Raw genomic sequence first — 17,752 nt, forward strand, 5'->3', positions numbered from 1 at the left:
CATTAACAAAGATTCACAGTCATTGGGTCTAATGGTATGTGGATGTATATCTGATCAGTCTTGACCATGGGGAGATTGAAGGGACAGAAGCCTGGGTCCATGTAACTTGATAGGCTTGAAGTATAGGCAGGTTGGCCAGTCCAAGCTATTTAGTTGTTTCTTAAATGAGTTACTGTATATTCTGAAATCTTTGCAATGTTTTTGAGTTTGCAGTTTTCATAATGGCCTCTCACAGCGAACTCATCACAATAGCAAACATCTGTTCTGTCTTCCATGGTGTTGCTACTATTGTGTCAACAGTGAACTCATAGATACTGCAGACTCCTTCTTTTCACCGTGCCCCAAAATTTAAGCACTCTGAACTTATATGGATTTACATTATCCAAGATGAAGCACTGTGAGAGCCAGGACAAATGTTGATGGCTGCAAAATCCACATGGCTAAGAAACATATACCGTAGTACCAACATGCAGTTTTCTTCATCAGTAGTGATTTGTACTTCCTGACTGCTTTTCTAGTACAAGATGGAATACCAGCTAATGGTTGATGTCGTTCACATTAAATATGTATAATTACCACATTATCAGTTACAAAACACTGCTTTATTGGTATGCCTACATAATTCATGTGGTCATAGGGTAATTGAGTATCCTGTTTCAGCTTTACAGGGTGACCCATACTCTAAATTGCACACGTTGCTCTATAGAGTTTGAACTGAGATGTTAAATATATTATGCTCCATAGAATGTCACTGGATCAGACTGTTTTACATAATTTGGACAACAAGATACCCATTGGCTAAAATATAGACTAGCATTTTTATGTGATTGCCAGGAAGAAAAATCTTGCTAATTTGTTAAGAAAAGTATTTTCAAACCCAATTTAAGCAGCTCTAACTTGTGATTCCCAGTTTGTACGACAGAAAATTTGTAACTGCATGTGCCATGTACAATAGTATGTTCATAGCGACAACACATTATTTCCATATAAACTAGTTTATCACTTACAATTTTCCTCTGAATAAATTATACTCCATTACCCTAACAATTAAAATATACTAAATGTAAACAAAACAGTGCTTTATCATTATACTCCATTACCCTAACAATTAAAATATACTAAATGTAAACAAAACAGTGCTTTATCAATTAATGGTCACATTTGATTCACATATTGTTATAATTATATTGCTAATGCATTGGATTTATTTGATTTCATTTCCAAATCACTAAAAATAATCAATCAGGCATGTACTTTATCTAGACATACATCCTTTGGGTAAAACATGAGTTTTGATGGATGTGTTGTTGTTTATGCACTAATTAATGTCACATCTTTAATCTATTTTCTTTGTCGAGTCCTGTCTAGTAAACATCCCAACACATATATTGTCTGATGTGCATGTTTATCAATTCATTAATATCAAATAGAGATTAGAACATATTTTATGATTATCAATCAAAAATGTAGTCTTGGGAAGGCCATAACTTTAGTATAAGGTGTTGTTATATTAGAACTGTTGACATACTGGAGCTATTGGATTTAAATTGCAAACTTCTGCAAAATTGATTCACGACTCAATATAATGAATTATGAAGTTCAAGAATCAACAATAAATTGATTGTTTTATGGTATTCCACTTAATACGGTCATGTCCTTAATGTAAAACGACCATTATCATCTTCAAACATGTCAAAATAACTATTGAACAATTTAATGCAAATTGCCACTGATCTACTTCTGACCAGACTTAACACATTTAGGTTCTATGAAGTGGTTCAGAGGTTAGCAATCCTGCTACTGGACCACAAGGATGGGAGTTGGAATCCTTGCTCTTTCAACAATCTGTATTCTGACCCTAAAATGCCTACTAACAACAGTTAGTCCTACAGGTAGAACATAGCTAACAAGAGTTCTACGACCTCATACCTTCGTCAAATGATTTCGACCTTTATGACTGACGTATTAGGAGTGTTTTTCATCAATCATCAATCATACCAGTTGATCCTCTTCACCCAAATAACATAACTTGTCCAAACCTCCTTGTTATGACTATGAGCTTAACAAAGAAGGTTATGCTAACATTTATCATCAATTATGCAAATAAGCTCCCTCCTTATTAGCATAATTTGATTCAATGGTGTTCACATTCACACAACTTCCTAATGCCACAAGTATGAAATTGCCGTCATTTACTGGTATGGAATTATAGTAGTTTCTCATTAATTATGCTAATTAGGCCCACATTTGCATATTTCCTATCTATCAACATTCCTCTCTTCCTTAGTTACAAATGTCACATATTTAAATAGTCATATCATGGAACACAGCAGATTTTTAAAATTGCCTCATTAATCATGCGAGTTAGAATTTGATTTGCATAATTATCATCCAATCATACAAAGCATCACGTAAGCTATCTACATACCAAAAATCATGACCATCCATCAAGACCATCTCGAGTTATAGTTTTTCTCATTAATTATGTCAATGAGGTTCTCATTTGCAAAGCTGATATCTATTGATATTTCTCCTCAGTTACATATGTCACATGTTTGAGAGTCCTATCATGGAAATTGATGGATGTATAAACTTTCCTCATTAATTATGCAAATTAGATACTGATTTGCATAATAAGTATCTAATCATGTACATGTACTCAAGCTATGTACTTACAAAAATTGATGACCATCCACCAAGCCCTTCTTGAGTAATTCCCTTTCAAAGTCTGAAGCAAAACCTGCCCCTGCTATAGCCAACCCATAGGTCTGCTTGGAGACTACCTTACCAATGCCTACAGCTGGCTGACAGCCAATTTGTGTAACTGACGTTTCCTGCCTTCAAGATGACCCCTCAGGACCCCTATCCCCTATCCATGACGCCTTGGAATGACACAGCCAACACGTACACATACTTCAGCATACAATATAACACATTTTTACACTTTTCTCGTTAATTATGCAAAACACTTCGTCCGAAATCTAATCATCTTGAGATTTCCCACATACACACCGACACACCAACTACGACAACAAACCATCCAGGCGTTCTCGACTTATTCTGTTCACTAACAGACACACAGACAAGCATCATCGAATAACCTTCTCGACGAAACCATTCGTCGACGAAGGTAATAAGCTGACAGTGTTTACTATATGTGCAGATTTCTTTTTTTTACTCGGATTGCTTTTTTACTGTCCTGGAATTGCAATCCTCTTGGTTGCTGCCTAAAAACATATGCTATTGTCAGAATCTCAGAAATGAGCAAACAAACACAACTGTCCAACGATGATAACTCAGACGACAGAGCGTTTCAGGAAGGCCAGGTGGAAGAATATTGGGCAGAAGGGGTTGATCTTTCCATCTCTTCTTTGTGACTTGAAATAGACTCGGTGTGACATTTCCTGGGAGCCAAGTGGCGGGCTCTCAAGGTCTCTTAAAGTCAGAACCAAATGCCATGATCATGCATCATGTGGTACGCTGTATATTGGAGTCAAGGTAATACAGTCCGCTACATTCTTCTACATTAGCAGCAATGTCTCATATCAGTACAGGCCTTAAAAAATATATTTTGTGCATACCTGCACCAGCACAGGTGACATTAAAAACTACATGCATCATCAAGTATATATAGCAAACAAAACTCCACATGATACATTCATACATTCGTATGCCCATTACATAGTCCAGTACATGACAATGTTAAGTAGATATCAGAAATAGCTTCAGAGCTCCAATTTTACCTGCACTAACTCATATATATGGGTGGTTTTTGAGGACTGCTATGTGCACATGCAGCAAACAACTGCGTTAGCTCAGTGAATATCACATTCAAATATCGGGAAATCGTTCTCCCGAGAGAGGAGCATTCCCTCTGATGTGCTGCGATACCACGAGATGGAAGCAAAGGGTGTGGCGCTGAGGCGGACCTTTGGCTTTGTGTTGCAATAAGATTGATGGTTCCACTTCCTAAGGGAGCACCATAACAAACAGATGTCAAATGTTGCAGAAAATTGTGTGGGATTCACTAAGGACCCGGTAGTCAAGTCATGCTGCAAATGTATGGGAGACCCGAGGTGAACCTGAGGAATCTCATGCATTTTTTTCAATCCATTTTTCTCGGCAGATTATCTGACTCAGAGATAAATCTTTGTTCATTGGTTCACATTGTGGTTTAAATCTACTGGTAAATTGCGTTTAAGATTGCAGTGATTTCATGTTTGCAGTTTTCACTGTAACCTTTTCACAATAAAATTAAAACCACCACAAAACTGCTCATTTTATTCTCTGACTGCTGACCACCTTGTTTCAAGGCCAACTAAAAACCAACACAAACACTCCTGACCATCTTTTCCCTATTTTGAAATTATATCACCACAAACTTAAACACATTAAAATGTATTTTTCTGCTGTATATATATATATATACAATGTACATGTTATAAACATATTATATACAAGTTGTATGACATTTGTCTGTTGACAAACTAACACAGTTGAGGCTCTAGTAATGCCAACCATAGGTTTACATTAGAAATTTATAAGTTTGAAGACATATTTGGTTTCAAAGTATGAATGAATGACAGGAGAATGGTCCCAGTACTATTCCATGGGGAACACCTATAGCACTACACTTCACCACATCAGGATGTTATACATAAGAAGTAGCTGGGGTGGGAGTAGAAGGGTTAAATTGTATTTGTGGCATAAAATGTTTGGAAGATTTATGGGAAAGCAACTGAGCCATTAGTTAATCATTTTGACTGCAGCGAAACATTTTGACTACAGCGGAAACATAATAAAAATCATTTAGACGCCATGCCTGGCAGTAATGAACATCTGAGAGGGTCAAAATATGACATCAATCATTGTATACATAATGATGGTGGAAACTACCACTACTAAAGGTGGCCTTAGCACCATAAAGAACGCTCATGAACATGCCTACGTCTAGTGTTGGTTATAAGAGGTCAACCAATCCAACTTCGCAACAAATTTATGGGTTTCCTATTTAACTCTTACTAGTAAAACTGAGAACCAGCAAACATGCGCATGATATGTAAATTGACATTAAAAGTCCAATGTGTAACTTTGTGATCTTGATACAGCATTGCTTTCCACTAAGCAGCAACTGATGTTTTAGACATAACTTTTTACATGTACACCCTACTGCAGTAACTGTTGCTTTAAATTTCATTTACATGCATGACAGTATGTATATTAGTTTCAATTGGCAGTCCAAAGCTTGCATATTTTGTTTTTGCTCAAAAACTATTAATAATAATAATTCCTACCAGGCTCTCTGCAAACTGAAGACATTTTATGCAGATGCACACGCAATTTCCGTGATCTAACCAGCGACAGTGTCTTTATAAGATTCCGCGCTAGCCTCGCGGTCTATCCAAAGGGACCCATTTTGCTCAAATGTGAATACCACAAGCATCAGTATTATGGGCTATGCCACTGTGCTTAAAGCACACTTCACCTATACCAATTCACCTTTCCCATTCAAAGCCCATAAAAGCCTTGGGGAGTCCATACTTACTATCTAGATTCCTCAGCATGACAAGTTTCGGCAGAGAGGCCATTCAGTTGCACTTGCATTGGAATTGGAAGCTTTCGCAAATCCCAGCATGACCATACAGATGTAATGCATTGTGATGACCACGGGATGCAGGCAAAGGGGTGAAAAATGACAGCACAAATTAACGAGTCTCTGTGCATGTAGATTAGTGCTGAATAAAATGGAAAGGCCAAAGATGTAGTAAAAGTATGAATAGAGTATGATTATCTAATTGTTTTAAACACTTAAGGCTGCAAAATAATACCAAAGATTTAATGAGCTAGGTGCACATATAGGTATTGTCTTATTTTGACAAAGTTTTCCAACTTTCAGATGCAAACTTCACAGGTACAAGTGGATCTTGTCAATGACAAATTCATAATTCTTTCTATTTGCTAAAAAGCAGAGATGGGTGTTTTTTCAACACAACTGCCTTTCCTAAATGCAATACTTGTCCACATTAATATCAATGACAACTGCGAAAACATATTTGACAACCAAATCACAATAATTGATCCATTATTTTGCAACCCAATCCCAATAATTACATTTTGTAGTCTATGTTGTGTAACAATTATTCTGATAAATGCCATTCACCATTGGACATAGCATCCTAACTGATCGGAAAAACGTTTTTCTACACACCAATGTGAAAATCAAATCTCCTTTAATGTATAATGATATCACAATACCTTTAAAGCAGTTACCTGTTGTGAAATTCTGTTTTCAAAGGTATTCATTTTCATAAGATGAAAATATATAAATAAAAAATAAGGAGAACTATGAAAACTTAAGACAGACTTGTGGAATATGCATCGCTCCGTATAATCCTTAGAGTAATTTTTCTTGAATAACCGCCCAAAAGAAGACTGTCACTGTGACTGTAACCGTTTTTTTCTGCCTATGCCGCTAAATCTACAGCCTCACACACAAAATCAATTGTTACCCAGAAAATGATATGGAGAAGGAAAAACTACTATGATGTATGCATTGACTTGGAATTACCTCCATCCCATCTCCCACATACCTTAGGATTTCCAAATAACTCAAACTTCTTTCTGACAACAACTTATTTAGATCTGCCCCAGTTGAAAATGTCATTGGAAGGAAAGCCACATCTCAATTCTTGGACCAATCATGTTTATCTGCAGCTTCAAAGGTTGGAATTACAGCATAGAGGAAGTAATGAATTTACCTGGGCACATGATGCATCTCTTACCCAAGATGCATCTGATAAGAATCCCCTCAGGTATAAGGTATGCGAGTGATATCAAAGTTCAGCAACATCACACTGTGAAGACAAATGCTGTAGCTAGTAGCCGGAGGGGAGGTCTACCAGGGTATTTGTAATAATAAGACGCAAAGACTTTTATCAATGTCTTAGACCTTGGTTCTAGAGCAGAATTATAGATTATCAACAAACATGCAGCTACCATACGTTATACAAGCAGGTACCATGTAAACTAGGGGGCTCGGTGCTACAGTTGCTAATTTGCATGAAAGATTACAGACAGAATACAAAGGGTTTGCAATTATCAAATACAAACAGCAAGGGGCGTTTCGCTTAACTTTATACATGTATGCCATCCATAGATCCTGGCCTAACATTGACATGATGAAAGCTGTAATTGTTGAAGAAATAAAATTCAAACCACATGCAAGTCATTTAGATACAGTTAAATTTAATGAAAAAAGTATCTAATAGACTTAGTCTAAGTATCAAACTGCAATCTTGTATCATTATGTGTTATCTTACCTAATGTTCAAGTTAGGTACAGTTACCTTAAAAACAATATCGATGGATAGAATGATTGATTCCTGTGTTAAATCAAGCATGTTTTCAGTCTTCCTGCTGACAATTTGAAATAAGGATTTAAAATTTAGATATAATTCTTATTCAATTCCAACTTTCATGGAAAAACTTTCAGCACTTTCCTTCTTATAGCTACTTCATACCAATATCTGCAATGCAATCATAACATGTCCCTTTTGAAAGCTTTCAGCTCTAATGGCAATTGCAGGATTTTCTGACCCTCACAGGGCTTTCTAGCATGCAATTTACAAACATTGTAGTCGTCCTAAAATGTTTTATAAATTGCTGCACTGAATTGAACCGTAATCCAACACTGGAAGCTTGATTTTGGGCCTTTAAAAGCAAAATAAGATTTGCAGGCCTTTTTTCCTTTTTAACTTCAAGGTATATTGGACTTATGAATCAATTTCAATTATGTTAACAATGTCGACAGGTAAGAAAAATCAATTAAAGATAAGTGACATACTGCCATATAAGGTTGCCAAAGGGATATGAGATCTAAAACATAAGATTGGGAAGAAGGGAAAAAGGCAAGCCATTTGAAGCAAACATTGAGAAGGAGAGCTTACTGGGTGGAAGCAAAAATTTATTGCAAGACAGAATCAGAACATATTCTAGTACGCTACAAGGATGAAAGATGTCAATATATAGGCCATAGGAATTGACAGATCAATCTGAATACTGACAATTCGTATTCATTGGAAATGTAATAAATTCCAATTGAAATTACATTTTGTTGAAGGATGTCAGGTGTCATCATTGTGGGGCATTACAGGTCATTGACATAACCTAGAAACTGTCAAAACTCAAGGGAAAAACTCACGCTGCATGTGCCATAATTTTTGCCTCTTTGGCAACACTAGGAAGTTAGGAAGTCACCACGAAACCAGATTAGAGAACATTATCTTGTACCACATTGCCCTCAGAGAGCCATTTTGATTGGCATTTGACAAACCAAAAAGAGATTAAAACCTAAAATGAGGGTGAAAACGACTTATGATACCACACACATGCCCCTGTAGTTTCCCCACATTAGAGCCCAGGGGTCAACTTTAATTTTCTTTGATCGGGAGAAAACAGCTTCAAGGCTAAGGCATTTTGATTATGCTGGAAATTGTTCAGACCATCTTAAGCCCTGTAGGAATACCTGGGAAAATGAAAGGCTTTTAAATTTTCGGCCTATGAGGAAATCGTGACGAAAGAAAGGACTATTTTGAGAACTAATCTCAACATCACATTAAGAGTCTCCTGATTAAATTGGCATTGCTCGAAAGAATGTGGATCTAAACTGATCATTGAGCAATGTACATGTCATGTGAAACATCAAGATAAAAGCAAACCATCATGTATTCATCATTGATCTTATTTTCAACACTTGCTTAAGTCACAGAGCTCATTATTAGAACTCTGGTGACGTAAATACATGAGATATCTAGATGTAGACATTGGAAAAACTAGACAGAGGCCTTGATTTAGGTACAGACACTTTTGGTTCAGTCTGTTGTTCAGCTTTTCTTTCTGTTGCTAATTACAACTATCTTTCTTGCATCTTGCTACAGTGTACTTAAAATTTCACCTTCCCTTTCTTCAGTATTTTGGTTGCAAAAAAAAAGTGTGTCTAACATTGTTTAAGAATGTGCATCTTTCTTGCCCTGACCACATATTAGAAATATGCCTGGCCCAACATGAGACCCTTGGACCTTGTCCAGTAAAATCTACTTCCTGCTCAAATGATGAAAGACTTTTGCTGAAATCATGACGTCATCTCCGGTCTTTTCCACCAGGGAAATCTACTCAGCAAGTCCTTACATAACTTGCCAGACATGATCGATACTGACATCTTTGTAGAATTAGATTTCTCGGGTGATATCAATCACTGATGTATGGCTATTACGGCAATATATGACCATTAAAATTAGACTTCTAATAGATTGCTTTGTTGTGGCCACACAGTGAGAATGACCAGGGCTTGATGTCAATTTGCATTAAAATGTCCTGTAAAAGAGAAGACGCAGATGTCTCGTTTTCCTCTGCACACTAAACCAGCATATAGAGCTGTCCAATGCAAAACTTTAGCACTGCAATTTGAAGTGTAATCAAAACGAAGTAATGGCCGTCATAAAAAGACGAAAGATTGTCAGAAATAAAAGCAGAAAGTGAGGAAGTAACGTCATAGTCCCTCCACTTTAAAGATGGAATAGTCCATAGCTTGGAGGCGTGGGGTTGGAAAAGAGGCCCTTGGGGCACGAATCAAATTGAATCTTGAAATTATTGACAGATAAAACTGGTCTTGTGGAATAAGAGTCATAGCGAGCTGACTCAACTTTAACACAATCATGTGCTGTCGCAAACTTCCATTACAGCCCAGCGACACATCTAGTTCAGGAAGTGATGAGAGCGAATATTGTTTGACTCCGAGGTCATGGTAGTGTCGAAAAAAGTACACGCAAAACGTCATGTCAGCTCTTCTTGCCAAAGTTAGCACCCACCCCCGGGGGATAGGGATTGCTTGATACATGGCATTATGGGGGCTAAAGTTATGGCACACACCCAGTTCGTTTTAAACGACTTACTATTGACTGGGCCTTGCTGACCCCAATATAGCAGATGGACCAATTCATCAGCAGAAACAATCTGTAAATCTAGGCCAGGTGTGGAAAATAGGCTCCTGCCCTGTTTACTAAGCCGTAAACAACGGACAACTTGTACATACCGCAATAATCTGTCTCAAAATGTCCAGCCAAAATATAGACGTCACTAACACATTTAGAATGCATTTATATGATACACACTGTACATGATTATGCTGTTACTCAAGCGTTTCCGGTATTGTATTGTTTTATTGCCAAAATTGAGAATTATACTCATTAACTAATATTATTAAGAGCCGTTTTGCTTTTTTTTTTTTTCTTCGAAAATGGATCTTTTAAATGTAAGTTAAGAAACAAAATACATATTAAGAAGACAGTCAAAAGATATTCATTCATGTAAAATACTGATACAAGGAGTAAGCCATGACATGACTGCAATGCTTGATTGGCATTCCAGGAATTGTTTAATATTGATTTGAGACTTTTACAGATGTCCAAATTGATTGCTGTAACTAAGACAATAGTCAGATACAAAGTTTATCATAGTCTCCAAACATAGTTCTGTTTTACCCCACACTCTCCAAACATACATCTTAGTTGATTGAGATCAAGATTGCAATAGAGAAAATGACTTCTTTCTCCAATATCCTACACACAGCGTACTAGCTCAATATGCTAGCCAATGTAATTTTGGGTAATATGCGTTGAAATACAGTAGTGACAAATGAGGCACATAGCACACATATTAGGATTCAAACTGCTGTCTCACCACTCTCGCATTTTATATGGTCTCCGAATGGCCCCGAGTTATACTTAATATCAAGATTATTGACAATAAAACTGTTACCGTGTCCCACTGACGTCCAGTTGACATCAAAATGTCAACTCTGAGAGAGATGTGAAATTACTCTTATCCCATCCATCTAGTCTTTTTATGGCTTTCAATAAAGGCAGGGGGAGAGAATCTCGCACTGAAGATTCCAACCACCCACACACTAATCAATAATTCCAGGAATAAGTCTGGTAAATGGCAAAATCGGCTCCACTATTCACCCATGTGCTGGAAAGGTGAATGCTTTCTCCATGTCTATAGTTCTCACAATGATGATCTATCATAAAAACTGGTTGCCATGGTAGCATGTTGACCAATCATAGGTCAGAAAGCACATTTGCAGGTTTTAAAGCCAACCAATCACAGGTTCAAAGCCTTAAGAATATTTACAGCGTAGACCCTGATTATTTTTTTCACCCGTTTCCCTACCAGGAAATGGCCATAAAATTGCTGCTGTCTTTGACTACTTCTTTTGTAGATTACATGGACTTACTGGTGGATTCTACTGAAAGCAGGCAACAATAATTCTAAGGAAGGGCTACCTGCCATACCCTTATGTTGGCATCTAAAACTAGAATTTCAACTATATTTGTTGGATCAGTTTGGACACTTTGGGAAAAAAAAAAGAGAATCCATACAAACAGACCCTAATTTCTTCAGGACCGTAATTATTTGAAATGCAACATTAATTTTCCTAGGCCTAATAGCAATGTTCTTTTTCTGAAAAGATTACAGTCCAGACATGCTTGCAAGGTCATGGTCAAGAGAGGGAGGGAACAACAGTAGAGCATTGACGTACACTACGTGCCATATGGCATGTAAAGCAGGCAGTGATCATCAGAGCACCTCTGGGTAGTCTTTTACGGGTTTGGGTAATACAAGTTGACATTTGTGGGCAAATATATTAGTTTTGAAAATGGTTTAAGCACAAATAATTGTCATGATAAAAGCTGAAGGGGTAGACAATGGGTCACCAGCTTTATATTGTGTACGTGTACTACATTAACTAGAGCCAAAATACAGGTGTGTGGTCCGCCTTGATAAAAAACTAACAATGATATGGTTAGAACTCATATCTTATCATACTGTTGAAAAGTTGTGGTGGCACTTTCAATGACACAGCCTTCATTATCAGAACAAGTAACGTTAGATAGACCCAAAATCTAATATCATCGACAATGTAATACTGTTCCATTTGGAAGATTGCTAGGAGCCTGAATAATCAGTCAGATCAGACCAAGAGGTGCTGGACAGAATATAACTTGTACAAAGTCATGTATATTGCCCTTAGAAATGGCTCTGATCTAATTGGTAGGCTCTCTTTCTTCCAAATGTTTTGTGAGCCCCCTCCTACATATGACCTTCTGGACATTCTATAATGTAAACCCAACAAAGTTACTCTTCTCTTTCAAACCAACATGTAAAGCACCCCAGAATGTCCATTTCCCATGAAATACCGTGTTACAAATATATCTCTAAAATATTCCAGACGTAAAAGCTTAACGTGCGTGAAAATCACCATCGTAAACATCGGAAATGTGTATGATAATATAATGGGCACCCCAGTTCCAGGACTACAGTATGAAATCGGGTTGACTGATGGCTGAGAAGATGAATAAGTGTGAAGTGTTTTCTTCAGCAGAGCATGCAGCCAGACACTCTGACGCAGCGAGGAACATTAAAAGGCCGTTTATCAATAATTGGGTGGTTGATGGAGAAGACAGCCCTTTCAAGCATCCTGTCAGGCAAGCTACCTCTGCCTCAGTGAAGTAGCAGTTCTAGACAAAGTTTGCACAATTAGTGAAGATGGATGATCACAATTCAGCATGTAGATGCTGCAGATTCTAAAATATTCTATTTTCATGGTTTTGAGGACGACCTCATGAAATTATGACACTCCAAGTATTCATTTTGTTATCTGCTTTTTGTATTCCACTTACTGTTAGAATTGTTTCAGCTGCAAACATAAAACAACACGCAAACCTCCATTCTCCTTCTGCTACAAAATTAAGTCTCTGTGCATGTAAATAAATTTACAGTACCATTATGAAGATAACAAAAACTAAGACATAATTGGAAATACAGTGACCCTGAATGTGTTGAATATTGCAAACATATCTGTACCAACAATAATTTTTTTACTATCAAGTACGGAAATCAGTGACCAGTTTCAAAACTTTTATTCAAATGAATGATTCCGTTTAAAATTTTTCAAAATAAGAGTTTTTATAAAAAGAGCATTGAGGACTTTGTACGGGACAAGACAAGGTGTTGCTTGGCTGCACTGCATAAGCTTCCAGGTCTTCACAGTCTCCGTCCAGTCATGCATGGCGAGTGGTTACCCCCAAGCCAAGCACTCCTTATTCTTCTCACGTCAAAAGCACTGGTGTAGAAATGGTATCCATGGGCAACTGGTGTCATGGCTAAAAAGTTCAATACGACTTCCAAGTTATGGTCAAATTAAGATATACAGGCCTGGGCTGAAAAAAATCGAAACTGCAGCTCATAAACCGAAGCTCCCCTATCTCCAAATTACCGCCTTGGCAGGGGGAATGTTAGGGAGAGGTGGTATAATGAGAAGAAGAGAGAACCTACCGTGACTCAAGGCTTTCTCAGCTTAGTGTTAAAGGTGATAAAGGAGCAAACCTTTGACTTAAGTCTGGACCAGGAGGATTTCAATTTGCACCCGATCAGTGCTTTTGGACAAGTTGTTCTAAATTTGGGGCTTTACTACCTTGTACTTGATCCCTGTGTCTTCTTCATTACAAGGGGTAATGATCCTTTATATTTGACCTGTGACCTGATGGAAAGACAATCTAGTATGATTGTATGATGTTGGAGAAAGTCAGTCAAGTTTTGCAATTGATTATTAACAATGAAAATCTAGAAAGACTTTTCGGGGAAGGAGGAAGTCAGTTAACAGTGATTTTTTTCTCTCTAAGATCTAAAGATATAGAAGGAGGTAAATTTTGTATATTAAGGTGAATGTTAGATTCTAGGTGTATAGTGCAGTGCCTTTGAAGGTTTTAATAACACTTACTGTAATTTAACATCAACAAAAATATACTGTAACTTACAACCAAAAAAAGACATAGACTGGTGAACATTTCAAATGCCTTATACTGTAACAGTATATAAAAAAGAAGAAAGAAAGCAAATTATTCAGTTTCATCGCACATGTATAATCACTGCTACTCTCAGTACTTAGAAATGACTCTTACTCCCTAGAGGCCTTGTCACATTCCAAGGGACGTGAAAGTTTGTCGTGGCTCTCACAGTTCAGGGGACACTAATGCTCAGGTGTCGCCAGGCGCCCGTGGGGAGGGGTCATCTGTCTTTCCGCCAGCCTATCGCACGTCTCGCGAGACTCCCCGCACATCCAAATTTGGTTGAGCGATAAGACGTATAAATCCTTGTTGATTTCCTGCAGTTGATCCCCTATGATCTCCCCTGCCTTTTGCGAGTTCCAGTCCATGGTTTGGACATGACTGATGGTCCATGTCACCTCCTGGTTGCATACAATGCTAATAACATCATTCATCTTCCCGGGTAAAGGACTTTACGGCAGGAGGACCACGGTGTCGGCGGTCCCCGCACTTACAGCTAGCTTCCAATCTCGCTTTCACTGCCTGCCGCGCTAGAAATCACTGAGCACATTTCTACGGTTTCATCGGGATTTTCAGGTAAGCTTTCTTGGCGGTTGTTGTCCTGATGCCAAAAGGAGTGTATACATGAGCATTAGCTATAATGGGTGTTGCCGATTCGATTACTATGCTGATACATTAGCCGACAAAGCAAAATGCAGGGCTTATACTGAGATTACCTGATCAGTCTGGCTGAATTAAGGTGGACCCATCAAGAATGTTGGATACAGAGGTATGATGGATTGATATGATAGGATTGGACGACAGCAGGGAGAATTTCCGCCGAATCAAATCTCACTAAACCTTCGAGACTGGATCTTGCGGATGCTACCATTTTAAGCGTTAATCAGCTACGTTTTGCGTCATTTTTCATGTTAAGCACATTTTGAAATTCATGTTCAAATACTAGCTGAAGAGGATATCTGTTCAAGTTGTGACAGTGGACCTATACTCTATAGTTGGCATTACGAAGAAGGGTGTGGCAACAATAATCAATCTATTCTAGCTGCTTCATACTCATAGCATTCAACAGAAACATATAACATCATGAGGTATACATGTATGTAATAACGTGTTGCCCTGCTGAAGTTTGTTATTTTCAATATTCTAGTCATGATAGCAAGATTTTACGTAATATTTTACAACTTTCTAGAGCAATTATGTTGTTTTATACTGTAACAGTGCTTTGCTTATTTTCCTTTTGATAATTCTGGAGAAACCAAACATCTTAGCAACTTTAGCCGCATTTGGTTTAACTGTAAGGCAACATGTATTTTCAGTTTGTTAATGAATTGTGTTCTTTAACAATCTATATCTCTAGGCTCTGTTGCTAAGCTGACAAGGGTTTAAGGGCCAGAAACAAGAGAACCTTTAATTGCTTGAGGTGTATTCTTGGAAATCTGATGATCTGCTTTCCAAAGATAAGGGCTGTTGGGGTAAATTGGGCATGTGGGAGGCTGTTTGTCATAATTTTCCATGTAAGGGTTAAATTGCTGTGAAGAGCTGTTGGTGGTGTGGTGACTTCATCAAATTGTCATGTGTGTGGGTAGATTTATTTGAGAGCTGTATGGATGGGGGTGGAGAATCCCTGATCTATGAAAGATCTGTAGGTTGCTGCAATTGGTCATTAAAAATCCAGCATGGTAGTGAGTGCATGTAGGTGCATATCTCATGTAAGTGTCCTCCCACACACTTCACTTTCCTAAAGCAGTCCATATATTTGAAGTGTTTTTACCGATACTGCTATCATGCTGTTTTCTAGGAACAGTCCATAAGAGCGGTATCAAATAAGAACTGTTTCCAGCCCCTGATATCATTTTATGAAAATTGATTAATCAAGAAGCTGTTAGAAGCTTGTTACATGCATTTGTTATTTTGCAACTATCATAAAAGAATCCATAATTATCAATGATACTCTCTATTCAAATTTATCTTTGAGATAAATAAGACTGGGTGCTCCATATGTAAATCTACCTGGTATCATATGGCTTGCACATTTTGAGAAATGTTTCAATGCAAAACTTTGCAATACTCGAGAAGTGAATTCTTTTTAAGTTATACCGACACCCATCATTCAGTAGTAATATGACTGTACAGGTGTAGGCATATTTAAAGAGAACACAGACCCGTTCACTGTCACATATGATGACAGAACTGCAAAGTACAGCCCTGAAGAATGACACATTCAATAACACAAGGTGACCACCTTGGTGCTGAATGTAGGGTGGTTGTTATAACCATCTCTCACTACAATCTTAACACGAGAAAAGCAATTTCAACCCTACAGCAAGCTTTCAGGAAGGAACTATTTGCTTTAGGAATACATGTGCCAGTGCAAAATAAAAATTTTTGTTTCATTCCAAAATTGTATTTTTTGTTTGAATGCTTTATTATCATGATAAACATACCTGGAAAATATTTCCCAGATTTCTTAGATGGTGGCATCAAGGGAGAAATTTGACTTTCAATCTAGTTTGACACACTAAAGCACTTTTCTCAGAAATCCTCAGAGTTGCAGGCAACTGTATTGACATTTGCCTTTGGAAGGGCGACCAAATTTACGACTCAATCATGCAGACTACATCTTCCCCACTGTGACGAAGAGTGGCGGAAACCTTGCGACCGGTGTGAAGTGACGCTTGGACAGCTCGTGTTAAGATACGCTCCCCGAGGAGAAACAGCCGGAGATGAGGCTTTCAAGTGTCGGCGGACAGATGAAGAAGTATGATAATGCTAACGTTGAAACTGATCAGATGATACGCCAGATGTAGGCATCATGACCCGAGGGAGAATGGGGATAAATCCTAGGGATTAACAGGCGAAGAAAAGGACCAAGTGACACTGACAATAACACGCAGACATCAAGCACAGCCACACAAAAGACCCTTTGTACGTGATTGCCCAAGATGTGGCAGAAAGCTGCAAATGGAAGTGTATAGAGCTGCTAGCTCAAATGGGCGTCTTTTGTGTTTAATCTTAATGGATGCCATACATTAGATGGTACCAGTAGGAGAAAGAAGGGACAGAAAGTGTGTGATATCATAAGCGTTTGTAATGGTACATTTCAACTTTACAAAACCCCTTCATTTCTTCCTAATTTGCTCAGTTTCTTTTCAACAGTAACTTTGTCTTACTACAATAAAGAAAAAGTTCAGACTTTTATCTAAACAACATGGACTGTGCATGCATGCTTGTAGACTATTGTGCAACGACATGAATAAAAATTCTAGCTGTAGAAATTATGTAGTTTAAATATCAGCAACTATATGACATAATACTCAACAGTGTAGGGGTCATATTGTACTTAGAGAACATGACAGTCCTAATCAGATTTAATTGGGGGGGGGGGGGTGTAAGTGACAAGCATTTCCATAATGCAATGTTGTGAGTTTGGAGCCAAGGAATGTTATTCAAAGGCTACTTTTCCGAAACCCTTCCTGTCACAGCATATACAAGTGGACACTTGGTAGCGCATAGGAATATTCCCATGGCTATCCCAGAGTGCCTGCCTGCGTAAGTGATTAAGTGGATAAGGATTGACGGAGCCATGTGCAGCCCCCGGGAGTCTGGCGTAACTCAGAACCACTGGCTGTACAAACCAAATGGATGATGTCCAGGTGCAAGACGTGAGTCGAAACCACAAACAGGCTGCGTACAATGATCCATGTAGGAGCGACTGTACAGAATCATAAATGAATAACAAAAATGCAGAATGATATCGAATCAGGGCCTCAAACCTCATGTAGAGACAAGAAATGTGTGACAGGAATAGACCAAATGAGAAATCAAGGGAAGCGATATTTATGCATG

The 17,752-nt window shown here is 38.0% G+C and overlaps 2 protein-coding genes across 5 annotated transcripts in view; one reads left to right on the top strand and one right to left on the bottom strand.

Annotated features, from left to right (window-relative positions):
• LOC136445704 (serine/threonine-protein kinase Chk2-like) overlaps positions 1-17,752 on the bottom strand; it is a 145,258-nt gene that overhangs the window by 43,103 nt on the left and 84,403 nt on the right. The gene's annotated exons all lie outside the window — the stretch shown is intronic.
• The window catches only part of LOC136445665 (carboxypeptidase N subunit 2-like), a 53,272-nt gene that overhangs the window by 1,519 nt on the left and 34,001 nt on the right, over positions 1-17,752 (top strand). Inside the window, exon 1 of one of the 2 annotated variants that reach the window (XM_066443815.1) lies at positions 14,186-14,482. The exons of the other annotated variant lie outside the window; for it this stretch is intronic. The gene's annotated coding sequence lies outside the window, so the exon portion shown is untranslated. Of the gene's footprint in view, positions 1-14,185; positions 14,483-17,752 lie in introns of those variants that run through there. 2 annotated transcript variants of the gene reach the window in all.

Source organism: Branchiostoma lanceolatum, chromosome 1, assembly GCF_035083965.1.
Source record: "Branchiostoma lanceolatum isolate klBraLanc5 chromosome 1, klBraLanc5.hap2, whole genome shotgun sequence".
NCBI lineage: Eukaryota > Metazoa > Chordata > Leptocardii > Amphioxiformes > Branchiostomatidae > Branchiostoma > Branchiostoma lanceolatum.